We start from the raw sequence: 27,794 nt of genomic DNA on the forward strand, positions 1-27,794 counted from the left end.
GACTCACATGGTATATACTCACTTAAAATTATAAGTGAAACATAGGAGATTGGGAAATAGAAGGATCCAGAGGGTTCTAGAAACCTGCAAGAAAAACATTGTGATGGGTGCATCTGGGCCCAGGGGCGTCTGCTCAATCTATTGTACTAACCAAGAACAATTCAAGTAGTAACCATTGAACCCCTACTCTGACCAACCAAATGGACAGGACATTCTCCACAGTTATGTTGAGACCAGGGACTGACTCTGACATGAACTTTTGTGCCCCATATTTGGCCATCTCTCCTTGGTGGGAAGGCCTAATGGCACTCAAAGAAAGAATAAGCAGGCTACCAAGATGATACTTGATAGCCTATGACCATATAGTGGGTCAGGAGGTCCCCCTCCATCTTAGACCTAGGGGAGGGGAATAAGGTGAAAGTGGGAGGGAAGGAGGAATGAGAGGATACAAGTGATGGGATAACAATTTAGTGGTAATCTGAATAAATTAATAAAATTTTAAAAATTTTTAAAAGATCCACATTGTTAAAAAAAAGTTCTAGTCTCTAGGGATATAAGACATATTTTCATAATTGCATTTCTACAAATTCTTAGCTTGGAAAAAAATATACTTAAATGTTCCTCAGTGCATTATCCAAAAGTGGTTCTGAGGGAGCTACTCTTGTAGGCCATCAAGACTTTGCATGCTAAAAAAAAAACTCATTTGGGGGCCATTTAAAAACTATTTTCAAAAGTTTTCCAAAGACTGAGAGACAGGAAGACAGGAGTACATGTGTGAGCATGCACACGCATGTGCATGTGTGCATGCATATGTGTGTGTTTACATTATATGTATAATGAAAATAAAAAATAATTATTTGGGGGACATTTTGCTTGGATAGCACAGGACATAGAAATCCTTTTTCTGTGCATGTTGTTCTTTTTATAGCTGTTCAGTATTTTCTTTGTACAGGGTGGGCTAACATGAAGGAGAAAGCTATCTAGTTACCTATACAGAGAGACAATTGTACATTTTGTACATTGTAGAGAAAGAGAGGGGAAGGAGCAGGGGCCACAGGCATTGCAGCGCCATCTTGGGAATTTATGCCGTCTGCTTTGTGAGTCTTTTATTCTAGCTCCTCTCACACAAGGATGAAACTACATTGAAGAATTTGGAAACTGACGAGAAGACAAGCTCGTTTGCCTTGAAACATACACAGTCTTCCTAAAGCCTGGCAGTGATGATACATGCCTTTAATCCCAACACTTGGGAGGCAGAAGCAGATGAATTTCTGTGGGTTTGATTGCAGCCTAGTCTACAAAGCAAGTCCAGGACAGTCAGGCCTACACAGAGAAACCCTGTCTCAAAAAACCAAAAAAAGAAAGAAAGAAAGAAAGAAAGAAAGAAAGAAAGAAAGAAAGAAAGAAAGAAAGAATGATGCAGGCACCAGAGTGCCTTTGGGAGCAGGTGCTCCCAACGCTTTCATTTCAGAACACTGCCCAAGCCTTGCAGTGGTGTGCTTTCTGTACCAAGCCAAGGTCCCCAGCCCTGAGCATGCTGAAAGGAACTCACCCACACTCTATTGATCTCGATGGCCTTTGCTCTGGTATGGCTTCCACTTGGCTCATCCTCGGGAGCTCTCAGAAAACCCCCAAACAGCAAGATTCAAAGTCATTGGAGCATACCACTTTCTTTTTCTTTTCCCATGAACCACATGATACAGTAGTTCCCACTGTACAAAAACAGGGAAAGTGTATCTGTGAGGTCTGCAGTCAAAAAATGAAAAGTATCCTAATCCCAGGAGAAATAACAGTCAGTCATTGCTCTCAGATGGACAGTAGAGCAGAGGCATTATTTAAAGCTTTTTCACTTTGCTCCATGGTGGCTCAGACTCAAAATCTGACTTAAGATTTGGTTGCAAGGCTTGAAGAGGTACAAGGTCCAGCAGCACTGTCAACAGGCTTTTTATCTTAAAGTTGGTCTCTCATTTTTTAATGTGAAATTATCAGTTCTAATATGGTGTCTTAGCCTCAATTATGTTGCTATTCAGTGAATTCTGCAGTCTGAAAATTTCTCAAGAAAAGAGTTTATTTATCTTACAGTTCCAGAAGCCAGGAGGCTAAAGTGCCACGTCTAGTAGTATCTTTTTTGCTAGTGAAGACTCGTTAGGGGCCAGGTGGTACAGGCCATCTTGTATGGCAAGAAGGGCACATCCAAGACAGAGCCAAACTAGTGTTCTTGACATCTTACCCTTAAGAGAATTTCGTGGCCTTTTAACCTATTAGCTCATGAGTCTATGAACAGTTTAATCCCTGTTCATTAATCTACAAACAGGGCTTAATCTTACCTGTGAAAGGTCCCATCCAGTCCCAAACTTAACACTTCACAAAGGAGGGGGTGTAAATTTCAGCATGAGTTCTGATGGATACATTGAAATCTCAGCAGACTGGAATATGTTTCTGGGGACCATGAAGACTAAAGCCCCAGGGGCCCCAAAATCAGCTGAAGCTGCCCTTCCCCCTTGCTAAAGAGCCCACAATATAGCCCATCCTAGATCACATGATGCATCTGTAAGAAGTTTCAGGCTATCTCTGATTCCCCTAATTGCCTCCTAAACAATGAGTGCAAAGTCTCAACATAGAGGAAATAGAAACTCCCCCAGAATGTGCCCAGCCTCATTAAACACGTTTGGAGGAACAAACATGGGTGTGGGTTTTGAAGATGCAAAGGGGTGAGGAGGGGGTGAGACTGGATACATGGGTACGTTCCCTGTGGATTCAGAATTTCATATTCTAATAAGTATGCCTAGGGCTGCCCCAAGGCAGCTGACAGAATAGCTCCTCGATGTCTGGGCCTCACAATGACCTATAATGAGTATGATGAAGAATCCAGGCAACCCTTGGCATAGCATTGAGGAAGGAGTCACAAAAAAACAAGAACTGCTTCCTGGCCTGATCCTCAGAGGGCTCAGAGGACACTCCCTCCTCACTTAAGGAATCCCTTATGAGAGAAGGGTTGACCAGGGAGGCTCTTTTTATATTTTCAGTTTTTGTTTTTGCTGTTGTGACAAGTTTTGAGAAAACAAAGAAAGATTTTTCCTGACTCACAGTTTTACAAGTTTCAGTCCATAGCCAGCTGGCTACACAGTGGGCTTGTGGTGGGGCAAATCATGGCTGAGGCTGTAGGAACATGTGATGGAAGAGACTGCTCCCATTATGGTGCCTGGGAAATGGAGAAAGGAGGAAAGTGTGGGGACAAAGTCTGTCTTTCCAGGACATGCCCTCAGTGACTGTCATCCTCCAATTAGGCTCCATTTCCTAGTTACCATCACCTCCTATTAATGATAATATGAATCCATCAAGGGACTAATCCACTGACAGGTCAAAGCTGTCAGGATCCAATTACTTCCCAAAAGGCCATCAGCAGGCAACCAAGCCCTTAATATACATTAGGGAGACATTTCAGATGGCAACCCCAATAGGAGATTGCCACTGTAGATTCCCTGGACCTCCTTAGTTCAAAGTTGATGTGAGAATAAGCTAACTAGTATCAGCACGAATGGAGTTCGGACTGAGAAAGGCCAAGAAGAAGCATCCTATCACCAGTAGTTATGGTGGACTGACTTACTGAGGTAGGAGTCAAGGCCACATTTGGCAATATGCTACAAATATCTATCTCTAAGGGAAGTTAGTACAGTCCTAGATATCAGAGGGCATAATGAGAAGAACTTTCCCAATGGAAACTTTCTTTACTCCAAAAAAATAACATAGCCCGTGGATTGGCACCTTGACTACATTGTGATGAACATGTTCTGTTCAGTGCCCATTTCTAAAGTGAAGAAAAAGCCAAGTGCACATTCATGTTCTTGCTCTAAAGGCTGCAAGGAATTGCCCTTGCAATACACAGAAGTTCACACCCTGATCTACTCTACTGGCTGCGCCTAGTGTGAAGGATCAGAAAGAACTTGTGTAATATAAGAATTGTGCATTCCCACAAGGACATATACTCAACCATGTTTATAGCAGCCTTATTCATAATAGTCAGAACATGGAAACAGGCTAAGTGTCCCTCAGTAGAAGAATGGATAAAGAAACTGTGGTATATATACACTATGGAATACTACTCAGCTATTAAAAACAAGGACTTCCCGAAATCTGTGGACAAATGAATTGAACTAGAAATGATCATAATGAGTGAGTTAACCTAGAAGCAGAAAGAGTCAAATGGTATACATTCACTTATATCTGGACACTAGCCCAAGGGGCATGTCCCATGGAAGTCTTCACTGACTAGGAAAGTGGGACAGAGGGGATGACATCCTATTGGGACTCTAGGTGAGAGAAGCATGGGAGAATGAGGAAATAGAAGGACCCAGAGGGTCCTAGAAACCTACAAGAAGAACATTATGATGGGCAGATCTGGACTCAAGAGTCTTGCTCAAACTATGACACCAGCCAAGGACAATATGGGCAGTAAACTTCGAACTCCTACACAGATCTAGCCAATGGACAGGACATTCTCCACAGTTGAGTGGAGAGTGGGGTATGACTTTCACAGGAACTCTGGTGCCCCATATTTGACCACGTCCCCTGGATGGGGAGGCCTGGTGGCACTCAGAGGAAGGATCGCAGACTACCAAGAAGAGACTTGATACCCTATGAGCATATAGAGGGGGAGGAGGTCCCCCTCAGTCACAGTCATATGGGAGGAGAGTAGAGGGAAAGCGGGAGGGAGGGAGGAATGGGAGGATACAAGGGATGGGATAACCATTGAGATATAATATGATTAAATTATATATATATATATATATACATATATATACATACATACATACATACATACATACATACATACATACATAGAATTGTACATTCCACGGCTTAAGAGAAACCCCAAAAGTCACCACCTCAGTGACACTTCTAAAGGGAAAAGAAGTATAGGAAAAAAGTCAAGGACAAGAGGCCTGGAGTTCAGTATGGATCTGAAATCTAGCCTGTGCTAAACTTAGCAACTCTACCTTAGCCTCCATAACAACTGCCAAAACACTCAAGACTGACTCTAGAACAAGCTACCCAAGGCAGTTGTGCAATAGCAGATTAGCAGGTATGACTGCCTTTCCAATTCAGCAGAAATGAAAGGGACTAACTCACCCTCCAAGCAAGCTCTGTGCATTCCTGAGCCCTGCTAAGGAGTGAGCCCCACTCACCTGGAGCTGCCCATCATGAGTCGGATGCACACCTGCCACATTTCACTTGCTTATTGCTATCTAGCTAACTGGCTCCAAAGTAAACAAATCAGGTATATTTGCTTATGTGTGTCAGGGTAGGTGATTTTTTTACATGAAGCTCTTGAAAACCCAGAAATAGCAGCAAGCAGGCCTGCTAAAGAACCTAAGGATTCACACTGTAAACAGACCCCCCAGCACACACAGGCACACACAGCAACAGACACACACACAAACACATCCGTTGTCCCCAAGAGACTTATCCCATAATAGTCCAGAACCTCGTTATGTGCCTTGCATCCAGAAGAGACTCAAGACCAGTAACTGTGTATAAGGAGAAACTGTGAACTCTTTCAACCCACAGGCCCCAAATAGAATAGAAAAGCTGGGAGAAGAAAACTTCAGCAGGCATTGACAACCCAGAAAAGATAGCTGAAAAGCGCAATGAGCCCTGTTTTCCTTATATGTGAACCCAAGTTGGACATATGTTCTGAGTTCTGGAGAAGTGAAGGTGGGCCTGGAGGGGAGCACACGTTGATGACACTTCATGTCTCACACCAGTTACCCACAAAGAAGCAACAGGGTATACCGAAAGCTCATGCAGGCACTGTCAGTCACTCAATGCTTGTAAGGGGTTGTGTCAGTCAGCTTCCTGTCACTGCAATGCCTAATTCTGGCTCACATTGTGGTCAGTCTTGTGTATGATTAATGGACTCATGGCTTCGGGCTCTGTGGGCTCCTCAGTTAGGACCTGGTGGGGAATACATGGTGGATAATGACTAGATGTGAAGACAGAGGAGGAAAGGGCTGAGATTACATAATCCCCTTCAATAACATGCATGAAACCACATTCTGGGAACTTCTTTAAAGGCTACCATCTCTGTATAATGCCAAGCTGAAACGAGGACATTCACACACTGCTTTTTTTGGGTGATGTTAAGTAAGGCTGTATCATCCCCTCCAAAGGCCAGGAAGCATTGCACAGGAAAGGGTGGAAAGATTGTTAACATCTAGGGGATGAACAAAAATGCTGTGATTCACCGCTGTCTGTATATAACGTGGCCAATGCAATCAGGAACACATAGCACCTACACATACTTGTACAAGGCCTGCACCAGACTAGACCCTTCAACATTCCATCAAGGATAGGGGAGGCATCCAGGAGGCCCCCTACCCCTCTCTGAGGAACTATTGGCCTTTAACGGTTGCCAAGTGTCCTTCCACGGCTCAAGGAATTGACTTGGCAGGAGATGTGAGGGAATAAAGAAAGGACAAACACATCAAGAAAAAAGCTGGAAGCAGGTGGACTGCGCTCTCTGATGAGGATGCCTCAGCATCCTGGAAGCTCATCATATCTATTGTATACAGTTAAACAGGGAGGTGAGGTCATTGTATACAGCTGAAGGGAAGGGGTCTTCAGTCTTTTAAAAATTGGGGGTAGGAAGACAAGACTTGTTAGCCTGCGAACATAAAGTGGGGAAGAAGATCCCCCTCAGACGTGGACCTAAGGGACGGTAAGAGGGTGGGGGTGGGAGGGTAGGAGGAATGGGATGATATAACTGATGGGAGAACAACTGAGTTGTAATCTGAATAAATTAATTTAAAAATTGGGTGTAGGGAAAATATGGCAAACATTTTTGGTACACACTTTAAACACACTCAGACCAGGAAGAAAAGCTTTGCCATTTCCTTTGATCCTAGCCCAGAGAGGATTTGCTGTTTCCAACAAGGCTTAGACACTGGAGTCCTTGAAATGGCCACACCCATGTCAGTAACCCTATTCATTGAGGACTTTGCTTACCCCATACAGCGCAGTCATTAATGAGTTGCCCATGCCAGCAAGCAGCCCCCTGTTTAAGCTTGCCCAAACTACCCTAACTCACCTCTGTGGATTAAAATTTAAAGAAAGTCACAAAAGTAGAAAAGAAACCAGTTAGAAAAAGCTACACTCACCCTGCCTCCAAGACGTGCAGGGATAGCAACAAAGAAGAGATTGACGGGATGTCCAACCAATGCCTGACCTAACCTGAGACCCACCCCATGGCTGCGAGCCAACCCCTGACACTATTAAAGATACTCTCCGATGGTTGCAGACAGGAGCCTAGTGTAAGTGTCCTCTGAATGGCTCCACCCAGAAGTGGATCAAAACAGATGCTGAGACTCATAGCCAAACACAGGGAGACTTATGGGAGAATGGGGAGAATAGAAGGGAGGGGAAAGGAGCTCCACAACAAGACCAACAGAGCCAACCAGGGCCCATAAGGTCTTACGAAGACTGAAGCACCAACCAAGGACCATGCATGGACTGGACCTAGGCCCCCTACACAGATGTAGTTGGTGGACAGCTTAGTCCTCAGATGGTTTCCCTAGTAAGGGGAGCAGGGGCTGTCTCTGACATGGACTCTATTGTCTGTTTCTCAATCACTTCCCCTTGACAAGGCTGCCTCACCAGGCCACAGGGGAAGAAGAGGATGTGTTCAGTCCTGATGTGATGTGATGTTCTGGGGTGGGTTGGTGGGCTCCCCTTTTCTGAGGAGTAGGCAGGAAGGATAGGGGAAGAGGGAAGGAGGAAAGGAGGGAAGAAAGAAGGGAGGGAGCTATGATTGGGATGTAGAGTAAATTAATTTAAAAAGAAAAAGAAGAAAAAAACAATTCACAAGGAAAGAGAGGAAGAAGGACCAGAAAGGGTACTGGAGGGCAAATGTAATCACAATAAATTGTACATAATAGGACATCAAAAATTGTAAAGAAAAACATGATGACTATCCATACACTCTTACTCTATGGCCCTGGGGCCAAACAAGCCTATACAGCAGGGATGGAGCGTGGAACTTCTGAGAGATTTTAGGGACTAGTTCTGTAAAATGACAAAGTCAAATAATACATATAATAAAACAAATAACACAAATAATAAAACATAGACAAGCTCTTGATACACACCAACAAATTGCTCCCCGGAAGATTGTCCCTAGTTACCCTCCACTAGCAAAGCAATAAGGGGCTCATTTCATTCACTGAGCCTTGTTCAGCATGAAGCATGAAGAATGTGAAACAATGGATGCTAATATGATGCTGATTTGTAAAAGTTAGCTCACCTGTGAAATTGAATCCCTAACTCTTGATGCAAGGTAGGCAAAGATAATGTGGGGGTGTTTATCTCCCCACAAGTAACAGTTCTAGACTGTGATAGGCAGGCGTCCCATGAGTGGAGCACAGTGGCAGGAGAGTTCTAACTGGATCAGCTTTGTCACCTTCACTGCTTAGGCTAAGCCAGTTCCCAATCAGTCACCTGCTGCTAATTTAATTACACTGTGTGTCTGTTGCCTTGCAGGAAGAAGCAACCCACCCTTACAAGGTAGACTACAGATGTTGCTTTGCTTTCCCGTGTGCTCTGATGCTGCCAAGTTACTATCTGAAGACTCTGATGGGTCCCTTTATCAACAGCTGGTCTTGCCATGTGGGCAAGGTATTCCTGCCACCTAAGATTAAAAGACTCAATCTAGTGAAGGATGTTTGACAAGAGCATACAGAGCATGCGCACTGAGTAGTCTTCCGGGCCATCTCCACTCTTCCCTTTATCTTCTGTGGTGCTGATGAGTGTTGTCCCTAAATAACAATTCCAAGCCAAAGCTCACTGCTGCTTTCCCATCGCCTGCAGCATACAGACCCAGCCTGTCAATGCATTACTCAGGGCCTTTTATAATCCACCACTCCATCTCTTCTCCGGCCATAGCTCTAATGCTCGCCGACTCTTCCTAAACAAAGCCAGGCCGAATCTTCCCTGTTCTCTGAAGCGTGTGCCCGTCAGGCCTGTCATTCGCCTTTGCTACTCCTTCTAGAATAGAACCTTGTCTCCACTCTCTTGCCAGAACCTTCTCTAAGTTCTGTAAGCCCTGTATCAGCAACTGTTAAATAACTCAGCACAACTTTAGAAGTTTAAAGGGACACATGGCTACAATCACCATGTGGATGGAATGGAAATCCTGCTGTGGCTCAGCTGCAGCCTCCTCCTCTGAGGCTTTTCATAGGCTGCTACCAAGGTGCTGGCTGTGACTGCAGCCTCATCTCACAGCTCAGCAGGAGAAGAATCTCTGTTTCCAGGATCCTGTAGCTGTTGGCAAACTTCAATACCTTGCATGAAGTCCTAATTAACGTTTGAGGTTCTAATTTTTATTTTTATTTTTTATATATTTTTGTGTGATGCCAACCTGAAGCCACCATCAACTCCCAGTCACATGGGCCTCTCCATGGGGTAACTCCACAGAACACTCGCTTGATTTGCAAATACACAAAAAAATAGAGTTTGCAAAATACAAATCACATTCTAAGGCAACACAGACACAGGAATGTCCTCTATCACCTTTGTCATATTCTATTGATAAGAAACACGCCCAGATCTCTATGACACTCAAAAAGCACAGGGCACAAACACAAAAATGTGTGGTCATGGTAGCCCTCTTAAAGCCTACGAGCCACAGGACCTAATTTTATTATCATTGGAACCTAACCAGCCCACTTTGTCCTGTGCTTACACGGTATGTTATGCCTCAAATCTGGTCTTGTATAGTTTTGTGGCATGCGCAACAAAAGGCCTGGCTTCCTTTCTGAGAACAGATAAAGGTGTGAGGTTTGCACTAATGGGTTTCTCTTTTCAGCTTTCTTCTTCTCGTAAAGTGTTTAGACTCACCAATCCAGTTACTCTGCCTACAACTAAAATCCAGTCTTGGGTTTTATTTGTGCCAGGTGTCAGCCAAGGGTAATGTAATGCTAAAACAACTTCAACTATTATTTAACTGAAATATTTAGCCTGGAGGAGGAAAAAAGTATGTACTGAACTCATGTGCACAATACTTCAAGTCCTCAAAAGCTCCCGGTAAAATAAATATTATTGCCTCCACTTCACAAACAGGTTGATTTTGGTTTCAACGATCTTGGTGTCAGAAATCTTTTCTTGACTAAATCAAATATTGCATTTTGATCTGGCTGCCACTTCCTGTTCTGCACTCTTTGAACAAACCCCTATCAGCTCTGATTCCACTTCCCGCTAGACATGCAGCATCACGTTTGGTTTTGACAATGAGCTTGAATACATTGTTGCCAGCTCAGTTTATTTCTGAAATTTTAGAATTAGTTATTTATTAATTAATGACAATTTTAACTCCCCCTGGGCACTTAGGGTGTTTTCCTAATAGCTAACTTTCTTTACATGAATTAGTAAGAAGAAATGAAAACAATAAGAAGATACAATCTAACTCGGACTTTTTTGCCTAGACTCCACTTCTTCTTGAAGGTTCTCTTACAAAATGTATAGTAAAGCCTTTTTGTCTGACTTTAAGGGAAATCTATGGTAAAGCCATGGTTTCTGGCTATGAGTGAAATGTTTCAGCAAAGCTTTTGTTATGTTTGGGTCAATCAGTAAAGGCAGAGAAATTGTTTTGAGGCTGCCTGAACCTTACAGAACTGTCTCTCTGGATAATGTGCACTTGGTACTACATGAGAGCTTACAGCTGCACTGACGTTGGTCACACGACACTCCTGGAAAATCTGGAGTTCTTACTTTTTGATTATGGCTAGCCATGGTCAAAAGGGACTGAGATTTGTGTGGGTTGTCTGCTCTCATGGGCAGCAAGAACAAGATTTTAGGAGTTTGAACCTTTCCCAGACCCAGACTAATCTTGAATAATGACTGAATCAGGTAGCTGGAGTGATCTAGCTAGGTGTCAGTTTTTCCCAAAAAGGCTGATCACCTCTGCTCCTTTGGAAAATGAAGACTTAGCCTCCTGGAGAGCTTCCCTCTGTACTGAATCACCTACTACCAACATCAATCAAGAGAACCCCACACAAGACTTTCAACTGCGTCAGGGGATAGTCATTGAGCACCTGTCATATTATATGCCTTCAATTACTTAACAATTCAAATGAGGACATAGCCCGCGACTCTTCATACTCCAGAACTATGACAACTAGAGGTAGCCAGACCTCTGCAACGTCACCAGGGCCAAAAGAGTTCCTTTTATAAGTCCTGGGGCTAGAGCCAGGCCTTCTGAGGAGACTGGATGCTGAACCAAAAATCTACCCTTGTGAGAAGAGAATACACCCTGTGAGAGCTCAAGCTGCGAGAGCTCATCCTGTCAGAGCACAGCCCACAACTGCCAGCACCAGACCTAATCGGTAAGGCTTCATGCAGTGAACAGGAGGAAAAAATCAAAATTCCCACTGGAGACGACTCTGTAAATGAAACCTCCAGCACTCTAGAGAAAAAGGTATCTGAGAAAGACAAAAGCTGACAAGTGAAATCCTCAAAGGCTAAATTTACTGCTCACGCAATGCAAATGGGACAGCCAGTAGCATGACTTTAAGTTTCTTAATATACTCAAGCAAATAGCATGAACAAACAAGAAGATAGTATGACCAAATAGACAAGTTTGGATTGGAAAAACAGATAGCTATAAGAACATCAAGTTAGAAATTTTGGAAATGCTTTATAAATAATTAAAATAAATAGCCCAATAATTAAAATAAATAGCCCAGCAAATGAGAATGTCTAAGCTGTGTTTCAAAAAAAAAAACAGAGAATTAAAGCATATATAGAAGCAACATGTAACCCTGCATTATATTAAGTAATATAACTAGAAAACTTTCAGAACTCCAACAAGGGATATATGCCTGTGAATTGCAATAGTTTCTGAAAACTTCTAAATGAATTTACTTGTACCATTCCTGGGTGTCCATAACAAACAAACAAACAAGCTACATGGAATTGTCAGCTTATGTTCTAGCATTCTGCTCCCTTTTATAAAAAGTTTCACAAATATATATATATATATATATATATATATACACATATGTGCGTGTGTGTGTGTGTGTGTGTGTGTGTGTGTGTGTGTGCAATAATCCTCTAAATTCAAGAAGCAATATATCCCTTTTAATTAGAAAGGGGGAAATACCCAAATGATGAGAAGAAGCTGGAACTTCTGTGTATCTCTGGGGTTAATATGTTGTAGATTCTGGAAAATAATATGAAGATTCTTCAGATAAACAGATAACCCACCACAAGACCCTGCAATTCCACTTCAGGGCACATATCCCAAAGAATTTGAAATTTGTTAAATAGATATTTATATAAAATGCTCAGTGCAACATTATTCACCAGAGCTAAGATGTAGAAACAACTCGTTATGGTTAGGCTCGCTATTGCTGTGATGAAACACCATGACCAAAGAAACTTGGGGAGGAAAAGGGTTATTCAGCCTAAACTTCACATCACAGTTTATCATCAAAAGAAGTCAGGTCAGGAACTCAAGCAGGGCACAGACCTGGAGGCAAGAGCTCACTGCTTATTGGCTTGCTGCTCATGGCTTACTCAGCCTTGGTATGCCACTATCCGCAATGGGCAGGGCCCTCCCCAATAAACTACTAATTAAGAAAATGTCCTACAGGATTGCCTCCAGGCTGGTTGTGTAGAGGCATTTTCTCAAATGGGGCTTCCTTCTCTCTGATGACTCTAGCTTGTGTTAAGTTGACATCAAACTAGCCAGTACACAACCCAAATGCCCATCAGTGGAGAAATACATTACAAAATACGGTACACACACCAAATCCTATTCCTTTAGAAAGAAAGAATGTGTGAGAGGTAGAGCATGGATGACACTAGAAGCCGCCATATTAAGTGGGGGATGAAGCAGAAAGCACAAATATTGCATTTATGTAAGAAGTGTAAGGTTGAATTCATAATAGAGAAGGAAAGTGTATGAGAAATGTTGGGGTGATGAGAAGCACAGAAAGTATTTCAGTTTAGAAATGTTAAGATCAGTTTATGTCCTACTTTATTTACTCCATACTATGAGAAAATGGTGGGGTTTTTTCCCATGCTGTCAATTGCCCTTTTACAAGCAACTCTTGACTCTGTTTTATGGGTAAAAGAAGATTGTGGGCCAGGGTACAGCTGCCAGCACCAAGATGTATCTGGCACCACATATGAAGCAGACCGAAAAATGATTTATTCCTAGGGATCCAAAGCGTGCCGCTCTATAAATTTATTCGGGTAAATTGAGATTTAGGAAGCATATGGAATATTAAAATCATATCTGGGTAACAAGGCTCAAGAACATGCAAGACCAAGGAAAGGGTATAATTTCATCCCTTGGGTTCTGTAAGGTGATGGATACCTAACAGTGCCATAGCAACGGCTCTACGCCAACCTGTTATCTGATATCAGACGTGTGCACCTAGGACCAACAAGCAAAAACGTCTCTGAGACTTCAACTCAGCTCGGACCCTGCCTCCTAGACTACCATTAGCCCCACTATCTGCTCACCTGTCTGGATCTGGACCCAGTGCTTCTGCTCTGGCCCAGTTCTTCCCTCAGGTTACTGTAGTTAACTACATCTTCACTCACAACTATGACTCTCCGGAAGCCTGATCTACAGTAACAGCTTCTTTTTGGCATCTAGTTCAGGTTCGTTATCTTATTAACACAGACTCCATACACATTTCTATCACCCCACTCAGAAATGTCTCTTGAACTCTTCTGTAGCCTCTTTAACTTATATGATATTCTGTAAACCACATATATACAGGTGGGTACTTATACAAATGATAAATAAATAGACAGACAGACAGATAATGTCTTAGTTAGGGTTTTGTTGCTGTGAGGAGACACCATGACCATGGCAGCTCTTATAAAGGAAACCATTTAACTGGGGCTGGCTTACAGTTTCAGAGGTTTAGTCCATTGTCATCATAGTGAGAAGCATGGCAGCACACAGGTAGACACGGTGCTGGAGAAGGAGCTGAGAGTTCTACATCTTGATCTGCAAGCAACAGGAGGAGACTGTGTGCCATGCTGGGTGTAGCATGAGCATGTATGAGTGCAAAGCTCACCTCCACAGTGACACACTTCAGCCAATAGTGGCATACCTCCTAATAGTGCCACTCCCTATGGGCCAAGAATTCAAAATGAGTCTATCAGGGTCATACCTATTCAAACCAGGATAGATAGATGGTAGATGATTAATAGACAGACAGACAGACAGATGATAGATATAGCTGTGTGATACATGACATGAGACTTATTAGCAGTGATTAAGATTGTAATAAACATATTGACTTTGGACAAATTACCAAGGCAGGTGTGATTATCTAAAAAAAAAATGGCCATTAAAGGCACTGATATTGTGGAGAAACATCACCTGTGCTTCTGATATAGCCTTCTCACAATGGAGAAGATGAAATACATGCTCCAGAAATTAGTTCTGGTTATTATTCATGTAAATGTATTTAACACCACTATATTGTATGCAAAAAATGAATGGGTAAGTGACAAGAATTATATTATATAAATGTTACCATGATTTTAAAGAAAATCAGAATACATTAATGATCTTTTTCTTACCAACAATTCAACACCTTCTAACTGCTGCATACTAAACCAACTCCTTCCCTTGACTTAATACTTCAAAGATTTATCTTGTATGGGTCAGTAAAAATTTACTGTTGTAGTAACTTCTATGTGTGAAATAGCCTCCTGTGTGGAATCTTGCCAGCTATTGACCACAGATAAGATCTCAAAATCTAATGGAGCATAAACCAAAAGGGAAAGTCCAATAAAATGTAAAACATGTTTAAATTTTATTTCAAATATGACATGGATTTATATCACATCTCCTATATACATAACTCCAAAATATAAATAAAAAGTGTGGTGTGGTCAGAAAAAGAAAAATAATTGGTCTACATGTTATATGTAAAACTCCATATCATAAAATTTCCAGACAGAATAACTCTGCTGAAACAGCTGATCAACTCTCAGGCTCAGACAATGTGTACCTTCTCCCAGACAGTGGAGGCTGCAGCTAAGCCTGGCTTATCCTGGATGCTTGTATTTCCACATATTCTTCGGTAGATGTCATAGCTACAACATGGCTGTATTAGGATGTCAGACATTTAGAATATGATTATGTCATGAGGTAATCTCTCATGAATGGCAATGGTGACCCTCAGACGCTAGTCAATCCATCCATCACAAGGGCATTTGACCAGAAGGTAGTTCTCTGAGAGGCCTTGCCAGAGTTCAACCATGCTGGCCCACTGAGCTGTTTTATAGACTCTAGGACCTTGAGAAATAAATGCTGCTTGGTTCTAAGATACTTTGGGAACGCCCAGCATAGCCAGTGTCTTAGCTATTCTTGATCTTAGTATTCCTTATATTATTTTCTTTTCTTTTTCTTATTGGTTTTTCAAAGCAGGGTTTGTCTGTGTGGCCTTGACTGTCCAGGACTCATTTTGTAGACAAGGCAGTCTTAAACTCAGAGCTCTGTATGCCTCTGCCTCCCAGAGTGCTGGGGTTCTTAGAACTAGTTTCTCAAGCTTAAAAAAAAAGCCCAACTAGATTCTTTGTACTCAATATCAACCCCGAGGTGTAATCTTCTGAGATGCAAGACAGGACTCCAGGCTAATGTGATCACTCTAGGCTATCACATACTGCCCTGCTAGATGGTCCCCACATCTTTTGCTGGCTGTATTACTTTTACCAATGAGTCCCTCTCTTACTTTAACACTGGCTCTTTACAAGTTATCCAATAAGCCCAAACCTTGAGTACACTTACTTGGTGGCTGCATACATGGACTGTGCTAACTTTAACTAATAAATGCCCTGACAATCTGATGGTATGTCAGAGCCATGTGTCATGATGATAACTACTTTTACACAATTCACATTACACACATACATACAGATTAGAAAATGTAACTTTTATCTATAATGAATGTAGTCAACTTTTTATGTGTACTTCAAGACAAGGTACATGGAACTTGCTCTGTAGACCTGGGTGGCCTTGAACTCAAGAGATTCATCTGCCTCTGGCTCCTGAGCGCAGGATTTAAAGACAGGTGCTGCCATGCCAGATACAAGTCAACCTTTCATAGTTTCAGACTTTCCAATGTTCAAACATGCCCTGGCCCTGTCATTCTGAGAAGTGACAGAATGAGCATCCAGTAATAGCCATCTAGTGTCAAATGATCCTTTTTATTAACTTTCCCATCATCTACACCAGGAAGGAAAAATATGCAATTACAGGTAAAGAAACAGAGGCAATCTACCAGAAGTCTCACAACTAGAAGCTGAACTCAGATTTCAATTCCCGTCAGTCCTAGCTGATCTCCAACCACAGTTCTCACGGAAGGGTTCTCCCACCTGTTCTCCAAGGCAAGGCAAAAAGCACCCATCCCCAGCCCAGCTCTGCACACACTGTCTTAAACCGTTCTCTAAGGGCATGTTCGCTTTGAGCTGCATCAATTTTCTGGTGGGGTGGATAGACAGTTAAAAGATATTTGCTCTAGCAGGGTGTCCTATGGAAGAGTGGAGGGTATAGAAGGACGCATAGGGGACAGGCATTTCACAAGAAGACCAGCAAAGTCAACAAGTCTGGGCCAAGGAGGGTCAGTGGGTTGATGCACCAAACATGAAACATGCATGGAGAGGACCTAAGCCCCCCACTCAGATGTAGTTGATAGGCAGCTTAGCTTAATCTCCAATATGGGCTCCCTAGTAAGGGGAGCAGAGGCTGTCCCTGCTATGGACTCTGTTGCCTGCTCTTTGATCACTTCTCCCTGGCAGGGGCCTTATCATGTTAAAGAGGAAGGGGATGCAGGCAGCCCTGAGGAGACTTGATAGGCTGTGGTCAGGTGGTAAGAAAGAAGAGCCTTTGAGGACTAGGGGAGAGGAACAGGGAGAAAAGGGAGGGGGGAGAGTGGGACTGGGAGGACACAAGGGAGGGGTGTACAATTGGAATGTAAAGTGAAAAAATTTTAAATAAATTTAGATTTTTAAAAAGATGTTCACATAAATTAATAAAATAATGAATTTTTTAAAAAAAATATTTGCTCCAGTTTTAAGTATATTAATATATATAATATATTAAGTTTGGTCTTCTCATAAATATAGGTGTTATTTTTTTGTCACTTAGGTATGGTGAGACCAAATGATCAATAGACAGTTGTCATTGAAAAGATAAGTTATTACTTAAAGATCAAAAGAAGAAACATGAGTAGCAATTCCAGGGAGGGGGGCTGGACTGTGTATCCCTTCCCTTGTACTTCCTAAAGATAGATCAATAACTTCTCTTGAGGAGGTTCGTGGCCTCAGTCGTCTCCAGGAAGCTTCCTTGTGGTCAGTGGGTTCCCCTTACCTCCAAGAGCCACAGAGCACTTCTGGCAGCCAGATGGTAGCATCCCGTCCAGCCTTGACAATACACAAGAATGTACTCGACGGCATTTACCACCTAGAAAGGGCCTGACTTTCAGGGCTGTGAAACAGCAGTTGTGGATGGCCACACACAGTGGTGTTGCCCTACAAGGTCTTGAGTCCAGCATTAGAAAAATGATAAGCAAGCAGCATGGGAAGGCGGTGATTGTTGAGTTGGGTATTGCCAGCCACACGGTAGTGGCCTAAAGTGTAAGAACTCAGCAGGTGGTATTGACTGGCTGTATCTGGAAGGTGAGTTTACAAAAGAGAAGGGTCCTTTCCTATCCCTGGGAATTAGATAATCACAGAGAGGCAGTTCCTTGGTGATCAACTGCTAAAGCCTCAAAAATAATATGAGTAATGCAAGCAAGGCTATGTATAGGAGTTAACAGCCAGCACCACTGCTTTCCAGGTCTTGGTATGGCTTTGGCTTCATTTGTTTCTTGACACCTTGGACTTTGGATGGTTCCAACCTCCTTACAAGAGTGGACAACTGCAGGATGTCATTCAGATAATGTGACTCACATAGAAGAAAAACAATCCTGAGAGCCTGGGGGTTACACTCCTGCAGACGTAAAATACCGGGTACTGAGCTGCTACAGGAGCTTCTGTGGCACATGGTAGCTCACAGTGCTGAAGGCACGATGTTTTCCTGTGTGCTTCCACAGGGAAAAGATTCTGAAAGTTTGTCTGGACTTCCCCATACATCTTTCTCGTTTGATGAGTTCATTTGTTGCCTTCACTGTAATAAATCACAGCCATGACCATTGTGTTTGTTTACTGTTGGTGGTCTCTATTGTACTTGGCCTTCTGAATGCCATTCTGTGTTGTTTGAGTGTCTTTGAAGGTTCTTCCATCTGCAAAGGTGGGATTCATTTCCCCTAGAAACGGTGCCATCCTGGAGATGCACAGAAATGAACACACAGTCTAGTTCTTTCTCAGGAACTTGGACACTGCCACTTAGTCTGGGTGTCTAAACCCTGTGCAAAAATTCATTCACAGGCAGAGACACCCAAAGAGTACTGTGTCCACTCAGCCAGCACCAATTCCAGAAGGTCCCCGTCTCCTGGAAGGTAAAATGAAATATTCTAGAACATAACAAGCATGTATATTCATCAGGCTTTCCCAGGGAGGCAGAACCCACACTGTATACATATATGAAGAAAGGCTTTAAGCACTTGGCTCATGCAATTGTGGGGCTTCTAGCTTGAACCAAAGGCAGGCTGACGTGGCAGTTTGCTAACAGCCACCAAGACCATAATTGCCTTCTTCTTGGGATTGACATCTCTTATGTTCTTACACTAATTAAATGAGTCCCCAGCATTATGCAGGATAACCTGTTTCATTAAAGCTATAATTATTTAAATACTATTCATACTGCAATGATCCCCATGGTGGTCCCTAGACTTGGTTCTACTATATATCCCATTAGTCTCAAATTCTTAGCCCAAGCTTCCTCTGTTTCCCTCTCTCCAAGATCTCTTCACTAAGTCCCAGGCCTGATAACAAATACACCTCAGTAAGTCTATCACTGATGCCTCTAAAGCCCCTTCCTCTGCTCAGCATCATTCTTCCTGAGGTGTTCCTGCTGCCTTTCAATGCTATATAGAGCTTCAGATGTGGACAGGGTGCCTGCCCTTTCTCTGTACTCATTCTTCTAGTGGGCTGGAACTCCGCACCCTTATTTAGCTTCCTACCATTCAGCTATACCACCTCCCCTTTCCAACTCGAAGACTGACATGGGTAGGTGCATCAAAGCTTTCTTCACCCTGGTCCTCTACCATTCAGGCACAGATGGTGAAGGAGTTGCCCAGCTAGCTGCCTTTGCAGTACTCTATTCTCCTACTGCCCATGGCCTTTGCTATTTCTCCTGTGTTACCTTGTTGCCATGGGGACTCTGAGAAGTACTGCTCCTTGAGAGCACCTGTGGTCACTCTAGTGTCTTCGTTACACCTACTTTCTTTCCTTCATGTTATTTTCTCCATGTATCTGATGTAGCCTTTACTTAATCCAGGCTCTGATTTCTTCTCCTTTGTCCATTCATATCTTTATTTCCATGTTTTCATTCCATCCTCGGGGATACAACCCAACCTTTTGCTTCTACTTTTTTCCTTTTTTGACCACGCTGGCCTTGAACTCACAGCAACCTGCCTCTTCCTCCGGAGCACTGGGGTTAAAGGCATGCACTACCACACCCAGCGACATTTCAATACTTTATGATTGAAATACATGAATACATATTTACACAGACAGCACTTTCCTCGGTTGACTTCACAAGTGGGAACATAAAGCTGGCCACAGAAGTTGGGAATAAGAGCAAGAAAAAAAAGTGCTTCCAAGTTATAAGCAAGTATAAAAGTTAAGAAGCTACCTGGAACACAGGAGCCATTCAGCTACTGTGCCCTTTTTCTTTCTGAAGGAAGGATTGACCTTGAGAATGCTGATAAACTCACAAAAGGTGAAAAGGCTCACTGTTGTAGTCAGAGCTTCATATGTTTGATGGTAGTAACTAAATTTACCAGACATGCATAAATGCAATGAAAGTTGGCTTTATCTTGTATGCTTTGAGGACACTAGAAATATCAGCTAATATCCTTTAAGAGAATTCTCCTTCTTGCCAACTATTTTAGCCAGGGATCACATCTGCTTTGCTCAGGATTCAGCCCCACATGCAGATCCTGCCCACTGAACAACTGGGTACAGATTCTCCTCAGAGTGAGAGGCAGCGGGTCCCTCCAGAACCAAGCAGAGTGAGGGCATGAAGAGACAACTGGTCTCCTGTCTGCATATCTCATCTTAGGCTGCGCCCAGTGACCTGGTCTGTGTGACATCACACACTTCAGTATGACCCACTGAGTACTTCCATAGCTCATAGCACTGATTCTGTATTGCATGTATAAAAATCTCCCTTGGGCAACCTAACAGACACATATGGAAGCAAGTTCATATAATCTCCCAAGCTGTCACAGGAAGACTTCCTCATGGCCACTGGTTTTCAGCTTCTGTTTGTACCACTGGGTTCAGAATCCATCACTGGAAACTGTACCTATGAGACCATCACCCTGCAGCTGGGCTCACTCCAGAAGAAGTCCTACAACCTCTTCTTTGAGGCACTAATTGCAAAAGCCGGTCTAGGTGCCTCTGATAGAGGCAACTGGAGTGGTTAATGTTATACATCAATAGGATTAAGTCCAAGTGGCTCCAAGGCCTTCAGATGTGATTAGCTTTAAGTCAGAAAACAGATTACCCTCCATAATGTGGTTAGGCCTCCTCCAGTCAACTGAATAAACGAATTGTATAAACAAAGCATTTCCTGAATGAGTAGGAATTTTACCTCCACACAATACAGAAAATTTGCCCAACTCTCTCCCTCCACACTCAAGGCTGCAAACTCGCCTCTTACCTGAATTTTACAGCTGATAGACATCTGCTAACTCCCAACTACGTCTAACAGTTCCTTACTCCTCCTCCCCCCCCACCCCCGCCACCTTCCTGTACTTAAGCAACAACCAGGAAAAAACATCAACCATGATTGTTAGATTGTGTTTGGGATGGAGACTGGCTTGCCACAATCAAATGGTGCAAATACTTAATGGCACTTTAGAAACTGAAGGGAAGGTGATTCCTAAGGGTGGTTGAATGTAAGAATAGATACTTGGGGACATATGAAGAACATGGTTCTAGACAGGGAACCAATGATGGCCACAAACTGGCTCTTGAAAGTCAAATGAGAAGCCTTAGCATATGTCTAGATATATGAGAGAGGAATGAGACTTCTGGAACTAAATTCTCTAAAGCAATAATACTATGCCCAAATCACCACAGTAACAGAATTCCCCTAAGTTATTGCTTCATTAAAATATAATATAGATCCCCAAGGACCTCTACAATGGAATTACAGCTAAAAAAAAATCCCTATTTTGCCCTCATTTTGACTTAGCATTAATAACAAAAACTATGAAATATGTGCTTTATAACTTGGAAAGGTTATGTTCCTCTCCATTGTTTTATTCCAATTTCAAGACACTGTATGCAAATAAGAAAATGACTAACTTTTATCTAAACTAAGAACTATCCAAGGCCCAGGGCCGTTGACTTGAGGAAGGGTTAAATAATGGGTGTGTTACCCAATGTCCGTTGAAAGCAGGAAGCACAGCCCTTTCTAAAGCATGAAAAAAAATGATAAATGAATGATTAGGAGAAACTGCATTTTCAAGAGCAAAACAGACACTAGAGTAAGAAGACGAAAATCCACCATACAGTTGCTATGTGGTCAGTCATCAGGAAAGTATGTGGCTTTTTAAAATGGGTGGTCTTCACTTGCAAGGAAGATCTTCAAAGTCAGACATACAAAGGTAATAATTAGAAATTCCTGTAATCCCAGCACATATGGAGACAGAGGCAAGTAGATCTCTGTGAGTTTGAGGTCAACCTGCTCTACAAAATGAGTCCAGAGCAGCCAAGGCTACCCAGAGAAACCCCGTCACACACACACACAAAAAAAGCAATAAATTAAAAAAGAAAAAGAAAAGAAAAGAAATGTGTATAGTTTTTCTGTTCATTCCCAGCTGAAGTCTTTATCTCTTTGCCACTTGGGTTCCTGGTAGTATTTAAGGTAACCATGGTCCTATGTCCTATGTCCAAGTCCTGGGTCAAAATACCTCCAATTCAAACCTTTAAGGTCACCAAGTCCTCTTCCTTAACATGCCATTTCCCCAGTATGTCAGCTAAGAATAAGAACAGGAGCAAGAAGAGCCACCAAACTAAACTGCTTCTCAGTGTCTAGTGATTTCTATAAGCCACACTCACTGTTGCTGTAGTAGAGTGAGCATAGTTTTGGCACAATTCCTTTAACTCTTAAATATACCAAAAGCCATAGAACTTGGCATTTCTCACCAGGAATTCCCTGAGTGTCTGTTTCAAAGTTTTTAAACATAAATTTGCTTCCTCATCCCTCCCTTGATTAGGAATCTCCATATATTATTGAATCACTAGGTCCTGAAAATCAAAAGGCAGTTTGGAAACATTTAAAGAGCTGGTCTACCACTGTCGGTGTCCCCCCATTCCCGCACCCCTCAGACTGTAACCAGAAACCAGAATCTGACCTCTGTACATGTGCTGCCATGTAAAAGAAAACTCAGAGACAGGAATTGTAAAGAAAAATCAGTTTATTTACAGTTTGGACCCATACTGAGGGAGAAAAATTCTCTCCTCCTTTTCTATATCAGTGTTGCAAGTTTATAGAAAAAGAGATGAAACAAACTCAGAAAAATACACGTCTGCGCTGTCCGCTGTGCCACTTTCTCAGAGCTCTGAGTCTCTTTCTTGGAAAGAAGTCCTTTCCTAGCTGGCCCACAGCTGTTAAGTTACTGGTTCTGTCAGGGGATGTCCTGGGAAATTTTTAATTCTCTTGAGTCCACTCGTTTACAACTCTTGTTATAATTTTCAATGGCTTGAATAAGAAATGTCCCTCTATAGGCTTGGATGGTTGAACACTTGGTTCCATTTTGGTGATACTTTGGTGCATCGAGGGGAGGTTTAAGAGGCATGGCTTTGCTGAAGGAAGTACGTCACTGGGGGAGGACTTTGAATTTAAAAGCTTTACGCTACATCCAATTCGCTCTCTCTGCTTCACACTGGAGGGTGTGAGCTCTGAACTTCCTGCTCAAGCTGCTATTCTTACTGCTTGCTGCTGTGCCTTCCTACCATAATGGTCATTTTCTTCTCTGGAGCCATAACCCTAAATAAACTTCCTTATAAATGTTCCCTTAGTCATGTGTTTTATATAGCAACAAAACCATACAAATACACTGCTACATTCCCTTCTTGTTCATCCTCTGTCTTGAGAGATTTGCAGTTTTATGTCATGTGGTTAAAAAATAATGTTTTTTTTCTTTTTTATACAAATTTCTGCTTATTTTTCTTTTTTTTTTTTTTTGGTTTTTTTGGGGGTTTTTTTGTTTTTTTTGTTTTTGGTTTTGGTTTTGGTTTTGGTTTTTCGAGACAGGGTTTCTCTGTGTAGTCTTGGCTGTCCTAGACTTGCTTTGTAGTCCAGGCTGGCCTTGAACTCACAGCGATCCGCTGCCTCTGCCTCCCGAGTGCTGAGATTAAAGGCGTGCGCCACCACGCCCGGCTTCTGCTTATTTTTCTTAACTTGCACCAGATATACTCTTTCAATTTTATTTTTTAATTAATTTATTCAGATTACATCTCAATTGTTATCCCATCACTTGTATCCTCCCATTCCTCCCTCCCTCCTGCTTTCACCCTATTCCCCTCCCCTAGGTCTGTGACAGAAGGTGACCTCCTCCCTCACCATATGGTCACAGTCTATCAAGTCTCATCTTGGTAGTCTGCCTATTCTTTCTCTAAGTGCCACCAGGCCTCCCACCAAGGGAAGTGGTCAAATATGGGGCACCAAAGTTCATGTTAGAGTCAGTCTCTGCTCGCCACACAACTGTGAATAATGTCCTGCCCATTGGCTAAATCAGAATAGGGATTCAATATTTACTGTATATATTGTCCTTGGCTGGTGCAGTAGTTTGAGCAGAGCCCTCTGGGTTCAGATCCGCCCATCATGATGTTCTTCTTCTAGGTTTCTAGGACCCTCTTGATCCTTCTCTTTCCCCATTCTCCATATTTCTCTCACCTAGAGTCACAGTAGGAGGTCCCCACATCTATCCCAATCTCCTGGTAAGTGAAGACTTTCATGAGACATCCCTTTTGGGCTAGCGTTGAATTCTAAGTGAGTACATAACCATGTGGGCCTAAGAAATAATTTTTCTTTATGACTTCTCAGATTTAGTTGTTTACCAAAACGCTTGCATAAGTGGCTCCATTTTTTTTCCTTGTCCTTTCTATGTAGTCCTATAACAGGGCCCCAGACCTAGCATGACTGACTCCATGATAGAAGCACCGTTCAGCATCACCTGCCAAGTCAAAAACAAAAACCTAACTCATCAAAGTCCATAGTTCTGGGGAAGTCTCTGGTTTACTAAACTTGCTTTTTGGCCTCTGTAGTTCTGCTTCTGGCCAACTGTTCTTGTTAATTGGAGTATGCCAAGCCAGTCATTAAGTGGAGAGTCATTCAGTTTCCATGTGTGTATGGGCTTTTTGCTATTTCTGTTGCTATTGAGGTCCATCTTTAGTCCATGGTGGTCTGATAAAATACAAAGTATTATTTCAAGCTTTTTTTATTTGTTGATGCTTGCTTTGTGATCTACTACTATATGGTCAGTTTTGGAGAAGTTTCCATGAGGTACTGAGAAAAAGGTATAATTTTTTGTGTTTGGGTGAAAAAAATCTGTAGATATCTGTTAGGTCTATGTGATTCATGACATCTGTTAGTGTCATTATTTCTCAGTTTAGCTTCTGTTTTGTTGGCTTATCCAGGATCCAATTTCAGCAGCCACATGGCAGCTCACAACTATCCATAATTACATTACAGAAATTCTGACAGCATTTTCTGGCCTCCGGGTACCAGGCATGTACATGATCCACTTACATACATTCAGGCAAAACACTCATACATATAAAATTAATAAATAATTTTAAATGAATACATAAGACAAACCAAAGACACAAGATTTATGTAGCATAGACAAGCACGTGATATTCATGAGAACTTAATTTAGGCACCTATTGGTGATGCAAATTTGATCTCAGATGAGTGAACAGTACCTGAAGATTTATAAATGACTCTTCCATCCCATTCACCCCACCTATGTTGATTTGCCCTTTTCTTCTCTGTTGATTCTCACTATGATTTCAATTGATTGGATGAGCCACTTGCCTAGAATGTTCGAGATGAGTCTGTGCCTTTTTGGGCAGGCCAGCTGGCTTATGTACCTGGCTGATCATTATAAGCTATCAACAATGTCAAGACCTAAATGGAACAGAGTCTGCTTCTAAGTTCTACTACTATGGTTCTAATAACATATTGGAATTGACTTGAAATTTCCACTGCTCAAGGAGAAAATAAATCTTCCAGAAGTATAGCTGGGAAAAACCAAACAAACCTGTAGGCTTTACATACGTCATTCAGCAAGATTATAGTGGCTTGGAGGCTCACATAAATAATGCCAGCCCATGTTCTTTTAAAAAACTGGTAATGAGCCTTTTATGAAAAGCAAATGTATCTTCTGATCCTCCTTGCTCCTCTTCCTAAACCTCCACAAGACAGACTAGATTAGATATAGCTCAGGAGGATGGTCTGGAATGTTAGCATACTGTCATCACTGGTCATGTGAGTCTGCATGACTGAGTAACCCTAACTGTAAGCCTCAGTTGTTGGTGTAAGATCAAAGCAAGAGCTAACTACCTTGTGGAACCGTTACAGAGATTAAACATGAACTTCTAAATATGAAGTCCTGCTCTTGTGAGCTTATTCCTATCTATCTGCATGATTATTAGGTAATTAACATGCTATTTCTACATATATTGGGGTAATTTGTTATATATTTCAAAAAAGTTTTAAATTTTTACCAGTGGATATATTGTGCAGCACAGTCATATAAATGTCACAGATTTAGGCCATGTATGTACCTGTTTAAGGTGAATTTACAGAAGCCAGAGTTCATTGCTGAGAAGAGTCAATAAAGCACCTACTGTGTGTGAATAAGAACCTAAGTTTAGATCACAGAAGAAGTTGGCAATGCATTCCTATAACCCTACTCTTGGAGTCTTAGAGTCAGAGGTATCCCTGAGGCACATTAGCCATGCCACTCTAGGCAGAGAAAGGAAAGAGAGAGAGAGAGAGAGAGAGAGAGAGAGAGAGAGAGAGAGAGAGAGAGAGAGAATCCACTCATGGCTAATTACAGTATAAATTGGCACATATCTTTTAAAAGAAACAACTTGGCAACAGTTATGAAGTTGAGTATAAACACACCTCACAAGCCATCAATTCCATTTCCTTGTGTACCTTAGAACAATGACATGGCTGCAGTCTACCACTTCAAAGCTACTTGCGCCTAATATTAAGACACTGTTTATCTTTAGTCATGTCTACATTTGCCCTTGTGGGGGTGGAAGTGTTTCCTGATTGGTTTTCTTTTATTTTTTAATAAATTTGATTATTTTTAATTTATTCACTTTACATCCCAATTGTAGCCCCCCTCCCTCATCTTCTCATGGCCTCACCCTCCCTCCATCTCTTCCCCTTCACTTAGTCTTCATAGTAGGTGCCCCCCTCCTCCATCATCTGACCCCAGCCTATGAGTCTCATCAGGACTGCCTGTATCCTCTTCCTCTGTGGGCTGGCATGGCTGCCCCACCAGGGGGAAGTGATCAAGGAGTGGGCAACAGAGTCCATGTCAGAGGCAGCCCCTGCTCCCCATATCATGGGACTCAAATGGAGACTGTGCTGCCTATAGAGTACATCTGAGCTGGGGGTCTAGGCCCTCTTCGTGCATGGTCCTTGGTTGGTGCATCAGTCTCTGTAAATCTTGCTGGACCAAGATTTGTTGATTCTGTTGTTCTCCTTGTGGAGCTTCTGTCCCATTCAGGTCCTTCTATCCCCCCCAACTCCCTGTGTTCTGTCCCACAGTTTGGCTGTGTGGCCTGAGTTGTAAGTTAAACACTCTTCTCCCCGAGTTACCTTTTGTCACGGTGCTTTATCACAGCACTAGAAATAAGATGAGGGTAGTACTTCTGGCATGTATAGTATATTAAGAGCTCCAACCCTCACCAACAGGCACCAGTGTCATAACATCTGACATGTCTCAGACCTTCACTCACAGCTGGAGGTTGAACCAGTTTCATTCAACCACTTTGATGCATTGATGAAGAAGTAAAATAATTTCTTCTACAATGACCTCTAAGTGCATGTCCTTTCAATATTCAACATGCCTAAGTGGGAGACTCACTTGTGCCATGCCCTGTGGTTGCATCTCAAGGTTCTTTGTATAGTAGAACAGTTCAATGAGCTGAACTCACTGCTTCATGGTAGAGTACCACTGTACTTAAAAGAAGAATGGCACCTTTTGGGAAGCCACCCAATAAGCATACCACTTAAAATGAATTAGCAATGTTTGTCATAAACTATAAAATGTCACCTTTCAAATAAAATTAAATGCATAAAAATTGGTATCTAGTTTATCATAACACAAGACTAATGAGATTCAAGGTAATGTTATTTAATGTGGCTTCTTGGTGTTGTTAATGAAATATACTAATACTTGAAAATTTGTATTTCTTGATGAACTAATATTTTCAAAACGACAAACACATGAAAGTATTTCTTGAGAATATGCTCTATTGATAATGTAATGTGTCTTAATGTAACAATACAAAAGGTTTATTAAAATATTTGAGTTACTGGGTTGATGATATAGTTCAGAGGGTTGGCG

Source organism: Acomys minous (assembly GCF_964271855.1).
Source record: "Acomys minous genome assembly, chromosome: 1".
In the NCBI taxonomy this organism is placed as follows: Eukaryota; Metazoa; Chordata; class Mammalia; order Rodentia; family Muridae; genus Acomys; species Acomys minous.